The sequence below is a fragment of the Oncorhynchus gorbuscha genome, unplaced genomic scaffold (assembly GCF_021184085.1).
Source record: "Oncorhynchus gorbuscha isolate QuinsamMale2020 ecotype Even-year unplaced genomic scaffold, OgorEven_v1.0 Un_scaffold_3865, whole genome shotgun sequence".
Lineage (NCBI taxonomy): Eukaryota > Metazoa > Chordata > Actinopteri > Salmoniformes > Salmonidae > Oncorhynchus > Oncorhynchus gorbuscha.
In genome coordinates this window covers 26,520-36,314 of record NW_025748011.1, presented here as the reverse complement: position 1 = coordinate 36,314, position 9,795 = coordinate 26,520, and positions in this window count along the sequence as shown.

Sequence of the window (9,795 nt, the reverse complement as noted above, 5' to 3'; positions counted from 1 at the left end):
ATAGCAGGATTATAGCAGGATAATAGCATGATAATAGCATGATAGTATTATAGCATGATTATAGCATGATAGTGTGATAATAGCATGATAATAGTGTGATAATAGCATGATAATAGCATGATAATAGCACGATAATAGCATGATAGTATGATAATAGCATGATAATAGCACGATAATAGCATGATAATATCATGATAATAGCATGATAATAGCATGATTATAGTATGATAATAGCATGATTATAGCATGATAATATCATGATAATAGCATGATTATAGCATGATAATATCATGATTATAGCACAATAATAGCATGATAATAGCATGATTATAGCATGATTATAGTATGATAATAGCATGATCATAGCATGATTATAGCATGATTATAGCATGATTATAGCATGATAGTGTGATAATAGCATGATAATAGCATGATAATAGCATGATAATACGATAATAGCATGATAATAGCATGATTATAGCATGATAATAGCATGACTATAGCATGATAATAGCATGATAGTATGATTATAGCATGATAGTATGATAATAGTATGATAATAGCATGATAATAGCATGATAATAGCATGATAATAGTATGATAATAGCACGATAATGGTATGATAATATCATGATTATAGCATGATTATAGCATGATAGTATGATAATAGCATGATAATAGCATGATAATAGCATGATAATGGTATGATAATGGTATGATAATAGTATGATAGTATGATAATAGCATGATAATAGTATGATAATGCATGATAATAGCATGATTTGCAAGGATCAAGCCTGATAATCACGATAATAACGATAATGGTTAATAATAGCATGATAATAGCATGATTAGTATGATAATAGACATAATGGGCTGTCTCCCAAATAGCATGATTAGCATGATAGTATGATAATAGCATGATAATACCCTAATAGACCCTGATAATGGTATGATAATGGTATGATAATAGTATGATAATAGTATGATAGTATGATAATAGGATGATAATCAGTATGATAATGGTATGATAATAGCATGACTATCCCTTCAGCTCTGGGATTCTAGGATCCTGGGTCAGTTTGACAGGACCACTCAGGCTGAATGGCTTCCTGCTAGAGTATGATAATAGACGATCAGTATGCTGAATAGCATGATTTCCCTGCTAGAGATAAGGGCATAATAGATGATCAGGCTGATAATGGTATGATAATAGTATGATCCCTTGATAGTATGATAATAGCAGATAATAGGCTGAATGGTATGATAATAGCATGACTATAGCACGATAATAGCATGATAACGCTGCCAGATTATAGCATGATAGTATGATAGAACCCCTGGATAATAGCATGATACTATAGATTCCAGATAGAACTAATGGTATGATAATAGTATGATAATAGCATGATAATAGTATGATAATAGCAGATAATAGTATGATAATATCATGATTATAGCATGATTAGAGCCCCTGGACGATAATAGCATGATAATGGTATGATAATGGTATGATAATAGTATGATAATAGTATGATTATGATAATAGCATGATAATAGATTAGAACCCCTGGCATCAACCCTGTTCCAGTCATCAAACCCCCTGGACAACGCTGATTCAGATTAGAGCATCCAGATTAGAACCCCTGGACAACGCTGTTCCAGATTAGAGCCTACCAGATTAGAACCCTGGTTCAAAGTGTTGCACTGAGCCTCCAGATTAGAACCCCCTGGACATTCGCTGTTCCAGATTAGGAACCTTCAGCTCTGGATTCAGGATCCTGGTTCCAGATTAGAACCCTCAGGCTGAATGGTTCCAGATTAGAGAGCCTCCAGATTAGGCTGAATGGCCTCCCCTGGACAACCAGACCACTTAGGCTGAAACCCCCTGGACAACGCAGTGTTCCAGATTAGAACCACCTGGACAACGCTGTTCCAGATTTCCCAGATTAGAACCCCTGGACAACGCTGTTCCAGATTAGAACCCCCTGGACAACGCTGTTCCAGATTAGAGAACCCCTGGACAACGCTGTTCCAGATTAGAACCCCCTGGACAACGCTGCTAATCTGTTCCAGATTAGTCCCTGGGGTAGAGGTCTGTTTAAGGGTGATGTGTCCCTGGGGTAGAGGTCTGTCTTAGGGGTGATGTGTCCCTGAGGTAGAGGTCTGTCTAAGGGCTGATGTCCCCCCTGGGGTAGAGGTCTGTCTAAGGGTGAGGTGTCCCTGGGGTAGAGGTTTGTTTTAGGGGTGGTGTGTCCCTGGGATAGAGGTCTGTGGGTTGGTGTGTGTCGGAAAGAAAGAGAGAGGCCTCCCTCCACTCTGCAGTCTACAGAGACCATGGAAAGAGAGACCACTCTGCAGTCCACAGAGACAATGGAAAGAAAGAGAGGCCTCCCTCCACTCTGCAGTCCACAGAGACCATGGAAAGGAAGAGAGGCCTCCCTCCACTCTGCAGTCCACAGAGACCATGGAAAGAAAGAGAGAGGCCTCCCTCCACTCTGCAGTCCACAGAGACCATGGAAAGGAAAGAGAGGCCTCCCTCCACTCTGCAGTCCACAGAGACCATGGAAAGAAAGAGAGAGGCCTCCCTCCACTCTGCAGTCCAGAGACCATGGAAAGGAAGAGAGGCCTCCTCCACTCTGCAGTAGACAGAGACCACAGAAAGGAAGAGAGGCCTCCCTCCACTCTGCAGTCCACAGAGACCATGGAAAGGAAGAGAGAGGCCTCCCTCCACTCTGCAGTCCACAGAGACCATGGAAAGGAAGAGAGAGACCTCCCTCCACTCTGCAGTCCACAGAGACCATGGAAATTAAAGAGAGAGGCCTCCCTCCACTCTGCAGTCCACAGAGACCATGGAAAGAAAAGAGACCTCCCTCCACTCTGCAGTCCACAGAGACCATTGCTCCACTCCACACCAAAGGAAACCGACACTTTATTGGGTCTGCTCGTATCAAAACAAGTGGCTGCGGGAGTGTGCAGTAAAGTCTTTGTTGGTCAGCTGACATAACCATTTCCTGTGGAACAGGAAGTGCTTTAAAGAGGAGATGAAAGCTTCAAGGTAGCACAGCTGGCAGTCGTTTCGGTGGGCCAACCCAACCCAGGTGTCCTGCAACAACGGCAGTGTGTAGGTACAGTGTGTACAGTGTACAGTGTGTAGTGTAGGGAGAGATATATGTACATGCAAACAGATGACAGCCTAGATATTTATTTCTATGTATCTGTTGGAGAGAGAATGTCTCTGTATCCTATAGACTTGAGAGAGTAAAACAGTCCTTCCACACAGTTCCTGCAGACTTGAAGTCAGGATTCTGTTTGCATATAGATCCTCTTACATGGGTCTACACACAAAACCCAGACTGCCGTTGTTGTAGGACACCTGGGTTGGGTTGGCCCACCGAAACGACTGCCAGCTGTGTTACCTTGAAGCTTTCATCTCCTCTTTAAAGCACTTCCTGTTCCACAGGCCTGATGGAAAACACTTCATGTGTTTTGAAATGTAATGTCACGTAATATTTTTCATTGGATATAACCATTTGCATTTCTCCTGGAGGAAACGGGTACAGAAGTATCTATATCCACAGTAAAACGAGTTCTATATCGACATAACCTGAAAGGCCGCTCAGCAAGGAAGAAGCCACTGCTCCAGAACCTCCATTAAAAAAGCCAGACTGCGGTTTGCAACTGCACATGGGGACAAAGATCGTACTTTTGGAGAAATGTAGTCTGGTCTGATGAAACAAAATAGAACTGTTTGGCCATAATGACCATTGTTATGTTTGGAGGAAAAAGGGCGAGTTGGTGTAATGAGGATCAGTTTGTCTGCATACGCAATAGAAGTGGTACGTTTTGTGTAAACTAAGTACTCGGGACAGTAGAGGGCGAGTTGGTGTAATGAGGATCAGTTTGTCTGCATATAGCAGTGGTACGTTGGGTGTAAACTAAGTACTCGGGACAGTAGAGGGCGAGTTGAAGTCGTAGGACTACCGGAGCGCTGGTCGTTCTCTGTCAGTGGCTCTTCTTGTTATATAAGTTGGATTTGGCCCTGCAAAAGTGGTCAGGCCTCCGACCGATGGAGCTCTGCAAAGATGCCAACAGCCCCTGGCAGAAGACAGGGAAGAAATCACCATTCACCTCCCTATAGGCTGCTATAGCCTACACATTCTATCATTTACATGGAATCTTTGTGGTAATTAAATATAATTTATTCAGAATAAATGTTACAGAAATATTTTTACCAGCTCCTCCCACTTCCAATGTTGATCATCTCAACTAGACTCCTCCCACTTCCAATGTTGACCATCTCAACTACAGACTCCTCCCACTTCCAATGTTGATCATCTCAACTACAGACTCCTCCCACTTCCAGTGTTGATCATCTCAACTACTGACTCCTCCCACTTCCAATGTTGACCATCACAACTACAGACTCCTCCCACTTCCAATGTTGATCATCTCAACTACAGACTCCTCCCACTTCCAATGTTGACCATCACAACTACGGACTCCTCCCACTTCCAATGTTGACCATCTCAACTAGACTCCTCCCACTTCCAATGGCTTGTTGTAGTCTAACAAAGACTGTTGGGATAGGAACTCAGCTGCAACTCAGGGCCAAGGGGACGTTGGGGATACACACACACACACACACACACACACACACACACACACACACACACACACACACACACACACACACACACACACACACACACACACACACACACACACACACACACTAGGGCCTTGAGCCCTTAAAAACAGTCTATGATCACCAAGATGTGGCAGAACAAAATGACTAAAGAAAAGACAATTTTATTTCACCGTTATTTAACCAGGTAGGCCCAGTTGAGAACAAGTTCTCATTTACAACTGAGACCTGGCCAAGATAAAGCAAAGCAGTGTGACACAAACAACAACACAGAGTTACATATGGAATAAACAAACATACAGTCAATAACACAATAGAAAAGTCTACATACAGTGTGTGCTAATGAGGTGAGATAAGAGAGGTAAGGCAATAAATAGGCCATAGTAGTGAGGTAATTACAATATATCAGATTAACACTGGAGTGATACAGTGGGGCAAAAAGGTATTTAGTCCGCCACCAATTGTGCAAGTTCTCCCACTTAAAAAGATGAGAGAGGCCTGTAATTTTCATCATAGGTACACTTCAACTATGACAGACAAAATGAGAAGACAAAATCCAGAAAATCACATTGTAGGATTTTTAATGAATTTATTCGCAAATTATGGTGGAAAATAAGTATTATTTAAAAAAAATCCAAAACATTAACTTAGTCAGCTAAATCCACAGTACTATCACATGGACACAGCCCACTACTAGACCCAGTCCACTAGACCCAGTCCAGTCCACTAGACCCAGTTCAGTCCACTAGACCCAGTCCATCTCCACCCAGTCTGTCCTCAGTGTGTACAGAGGCTACTGGCTTTAGGCACCTTCAGGTAAACATGAGGTCATTAACTTACCTAACTAGTTGCCCTCTGACCATGAGGTTATTAACTTACCTAACTAGTTGCCCTCTGACCATGAGGTTATTAACTTACCTAACTAGTTGCCCTCTGACCATGAGGTTATAAACTTACCTAACTAGTTGCCCTCTGACCATGAGGTTATTAACTTACCTAACTAGTTGCCCTCTGACCATGAGGTTATTAACTTACCTAACTAGTTGCCCTCTGACCATGAGGTTATTAACTTACCTAACTAGTTGCCCTCTGACCATGAGGTTATTAACTTACCTAACTAGTTGCCCTCTGACCATGAGGTTATTAACTTACCTAACTAGTTGCCCTCTGACCATGAGGTTATTAACTTACCTAACTAGTTGCCCTCTGACCATGAGGTTATAAACTTACCTAACTAGCTGCCCTCTGACCATGAGGTTATTAACTTACCTAACTAGTTGCCCTCTGACCAGGAGGTTATTAACTTACCTAACTAGTTGCCCTCTGACCATGAGGTTATAAACTTACCTAACTAGCTGCCCTCTGACCATGAGGTTATTAACTTACCTAACTAGTTGCCCTCTGACCATGAGGTTATTAACTTACCTAACTAGTTGCCCTCTGACCATGAGGTTATTAACTTACCTAACTAGTTGCCCTCTGACCATGAGGTTATTAACTTACCTAACTAGTTGCCCTCTGACCATGAGGTTATTAACTTACCTAACTAGTTGCCCTCTGACCATGAGGTTATTAACTTACCTAACTAGTTGCCCTCTGACCATGAGGTTATTAACTTACCTAACTAGTTGCCCTCTGACCATGAGGTTATAAACTTACCTAACTAGCTGCCCTCTGACCATGAGGTTATAAACTTACCTAACTAGCTGCCCTCTGACCATGAGGTTATTAACTTACCTAACTAGTTGCCCTCTGACCATGAGGTTATTAACTTACCTAACTAGTTGCCCTCTGACCAGGAGGTTATTAACTTACCTAACTAGTTGCCCTCTGACCATGAGGTTATTAACTTACCTAACTAGCTGCCCTCTGACCATGAGGTTATTAACTTACCTAACTAGTTGCCCTCTGACCATGAGGTTATTAACTTCTATCTCCTCCATCTTCTTCTATCCTCTAAGAGGTGTTCTTCTAACTAGTTGCCCCTCCATCTTACCTCTATCTCTCCATGGCTCTCTATGTTAGTGGGTTACTCCCTGTTGTCAGATCGTACTAGAGTAATCACTGTGTGTGTGGTGGTGAAGTGGTTCTTCCTGGTCCTCTCCTCACTGGCCCCCGGAGCTTCAGGATGGTTTCCACAGCCTCCGCAAGGTTGTCCACATAGCCATCAGCTGTTACTGTGGGGTGCTTCTCATCATTGGCTCTATCCTATGGCTCTCTAGAGTGGAGAGACAGAGATCGTGGTTAGATGGACAGGCGAGAGTTAGGATGGTTTCCACAGAGCAGAGAGTTGTCCACAGAGAGAGAGACAGTTACTGAGAGAGACAGACACAGACAGACAGACAGACAGACAGACAGACAGACAGACAGACAGACAGACAGACAGACAGACAGACAGACAGACAGACAGACAGACAGACAGACAGACAGACAGACAGACAGACAGACAGAGAGAGAGAGAGAGAGAATGGTTTCATGGAAAGTGTACCGTCTAGATGACGGGCCCAAAGCCTAGAGCCACACTGAGCTGAACACACACACACACACACACACACACACACACACACACACACACACACACACACACACACACACACACACACACACACACACACACACACACACACACACACACACACACACACACACACACACACATGACAGAAGTGACACACACACGTCAAATGAAGAAGTGATTGCAAGAACCTCCATCTCTACTATGAGCCGTGTATCTGTTAGGGGGGTGAGAACTACACAGGAGGCCTGAGACAAGAGCATTGACAGAGCAGCGCCTGGTTGACTAGGTCTAGTCCCAAATGACACCCTATCCCCTACATAGTGCACTACTACTTTTGAACTACGAAAGGTAACAGGGTTCCATTTGGACCGTAACCTTGGAGACAGCCAGCTGTGTTTTCCCACATCTCGCTGTGGTTCATGGCTGTTCCCTGCTCTCCACAGTTTATGGGGTCATGCAAGGCTAAACGAGGCTAAACTAGGCTAAATCTCACGTCTCACACTCACAATGTGAAAGTAGCAGATAGTGTTTGTGTGAGGCTGAACAGCCATCTGCACATCAGTTACATGACACACACACACACACACGGCCCCTTTTGGCTCAGATCAGTGCCAATTTGTCACCGTGAGTGTGTTTTTGTGTGTGTGTGTGTATATATATACTACTGTTCAAAAGTTTGGGGTCACTTAGAAATTACCTTGTTTTTGAAAGAAAAGCAATTTTTTTGGTCCATTAAAATAACATCAAATTGTTCAGAAATACAGTGTAGACATTGTTAATGTTGTAAATGACTATTGTAGCTGGAAACGGTTGATTTCTAATGGAATATCTACATAGGTGTACAGAGGCCCATTATCAGCAACCATCACTCCTGTGTTCCAATGGCACGTTGTGTTAGCTAGTATAGTATAGTATATGCCATTTAGCAGACGCTTTTATCCAAAGCGACTTACAGTCATGTGTGCATACATTCTACGTATGGGTGGTCCCGGGGATCAAACCCACTACCCTGGCGTTACAAGCGCCATGCTCTACCAACTGAGCTACAGAAGGACCACAAGTTTATCATTTCAAAAGACTAATTGATCATTAGAAAACCCTTTTGCAATTATGTTAGCACAGCTGAAAACTGTTGTTCTGATTAAAGAAGCAATAAAACTGGCCTTCTTTAGACTAGTTGAGTATCTGGAGCATCAGCATTTGTGGGTTTGATAACAGGCTCAAAATGGCCAGAAACAAAGACCTTTCTTCTGAAACTAGTCAGACTATTCTTGTTCTGAGATATGAAGGCTATTCCATGAGAGAAATTGCCAAGAAACTCGTACAACACTGTGTACTCCTCTCTTCACAGAACAGAGCAAACTGGCTCTAACCAGAATAGAAAGAGGAGTGGGATGCCCCAGTGCACAACTGAGCAAGAGGACAGATACATTAGAGTGTCCTGGGGTCCTGTGTTGTGGTTGACTGTCCTGGGGTCTTGTGCAGTGTAGCTGACTGTCCTGGGGTCCTGTGTTGTGGCTGACTGTCCTGTGTTGTGTAGCTGACTGTCCTGGGGTCCTGTGTTGTGGCTGACTGTCCTGGGGTCCTGTGTTGTGTAGCTGACTGTCCTGGGGTCCTGTGTTGTGGCTGACTGTCCTGGGGTCCTGTGTTGTGTGGCTGACTGTCCTGGGGTCCTGTGTTGTGGCTGACTGTCCTGGGGTCCTGTGTTGTGGCTGACTGTCCTGGGGTCCTGTGTTGTGTGGCTGACTGTCCTGGGGTCCTGTGTTGTGGCTGACTGTCCTGGGGTCCTGTGTTGTGTAGCTGACTGTCCTGGGGTCCTGTGTTGTGGGTGACTGTCCTGGGGTCCTGTGTTGTGGTTGACTGTCCTGGGGTCCTGTGTAGTGTAGCTGACTATCCTGGGGTTCTGTGTTGTGGCTGACTGTCCTGGGGTCCTGTGTTGTGTAGCTGACTGTCCTGGGGTCCTGTGTTGTGTAGCTGACTGTCCTGGGGTCCTGTGTTGTGTAGGTGACTGTCCTGGGGTCCTGTGTTGTGGCTGACTGTCCTGGGGTCCTGTGTTGTGGCTAACTGTCCTGGGGTCCTGTGTTGTGTAGCTGACTGTCCTGGGGTCCTGTGTAGTGGCTAACTGTCCTGGGGTCCTGTGTTGTGTAGCTAACTGTCCTGGGGTCCTGTGTTGTGTAGCTGACTGTCCTGGGGTCCTGTGTTGTGTGGCTGACTGTCCTGGGGTCCTGTGTTGTGGCTGACTGTCCTGGGGTCCTGTGTTGTGTAGCTGACTGTCCTGGGGTCCTGTGTTGTGGGTGACTGTCCTGGGGTCCTGTGTTGTGGTTGACTGTCCTGGGGTCCTGTGTAGTGTAGCTGACTATCCTGGGGTTCTGTGTTGTGGCTGACTGTCCTGGGGTCCTGTGTTGTGTAGCTGACTGTCCTGGGGTCCTGTGTTGTGTAGCTGACTGTCCTGGGGTCCTGTGTTGTGTAGGTGACTGTCCTGGGGTCCTGTGTTGTGGCTGACTGTCCTGGGGTCCTGTGTTGTGGCTAACTGTCCTGGGGTCCTGTGTTGTGTAGCTGACTGTCCTGGGGTCCTGTGTAGTGGCTAACTGTCCTGGGGTCCTGTGTTGTGTAGCTGACTGTCCTGGGG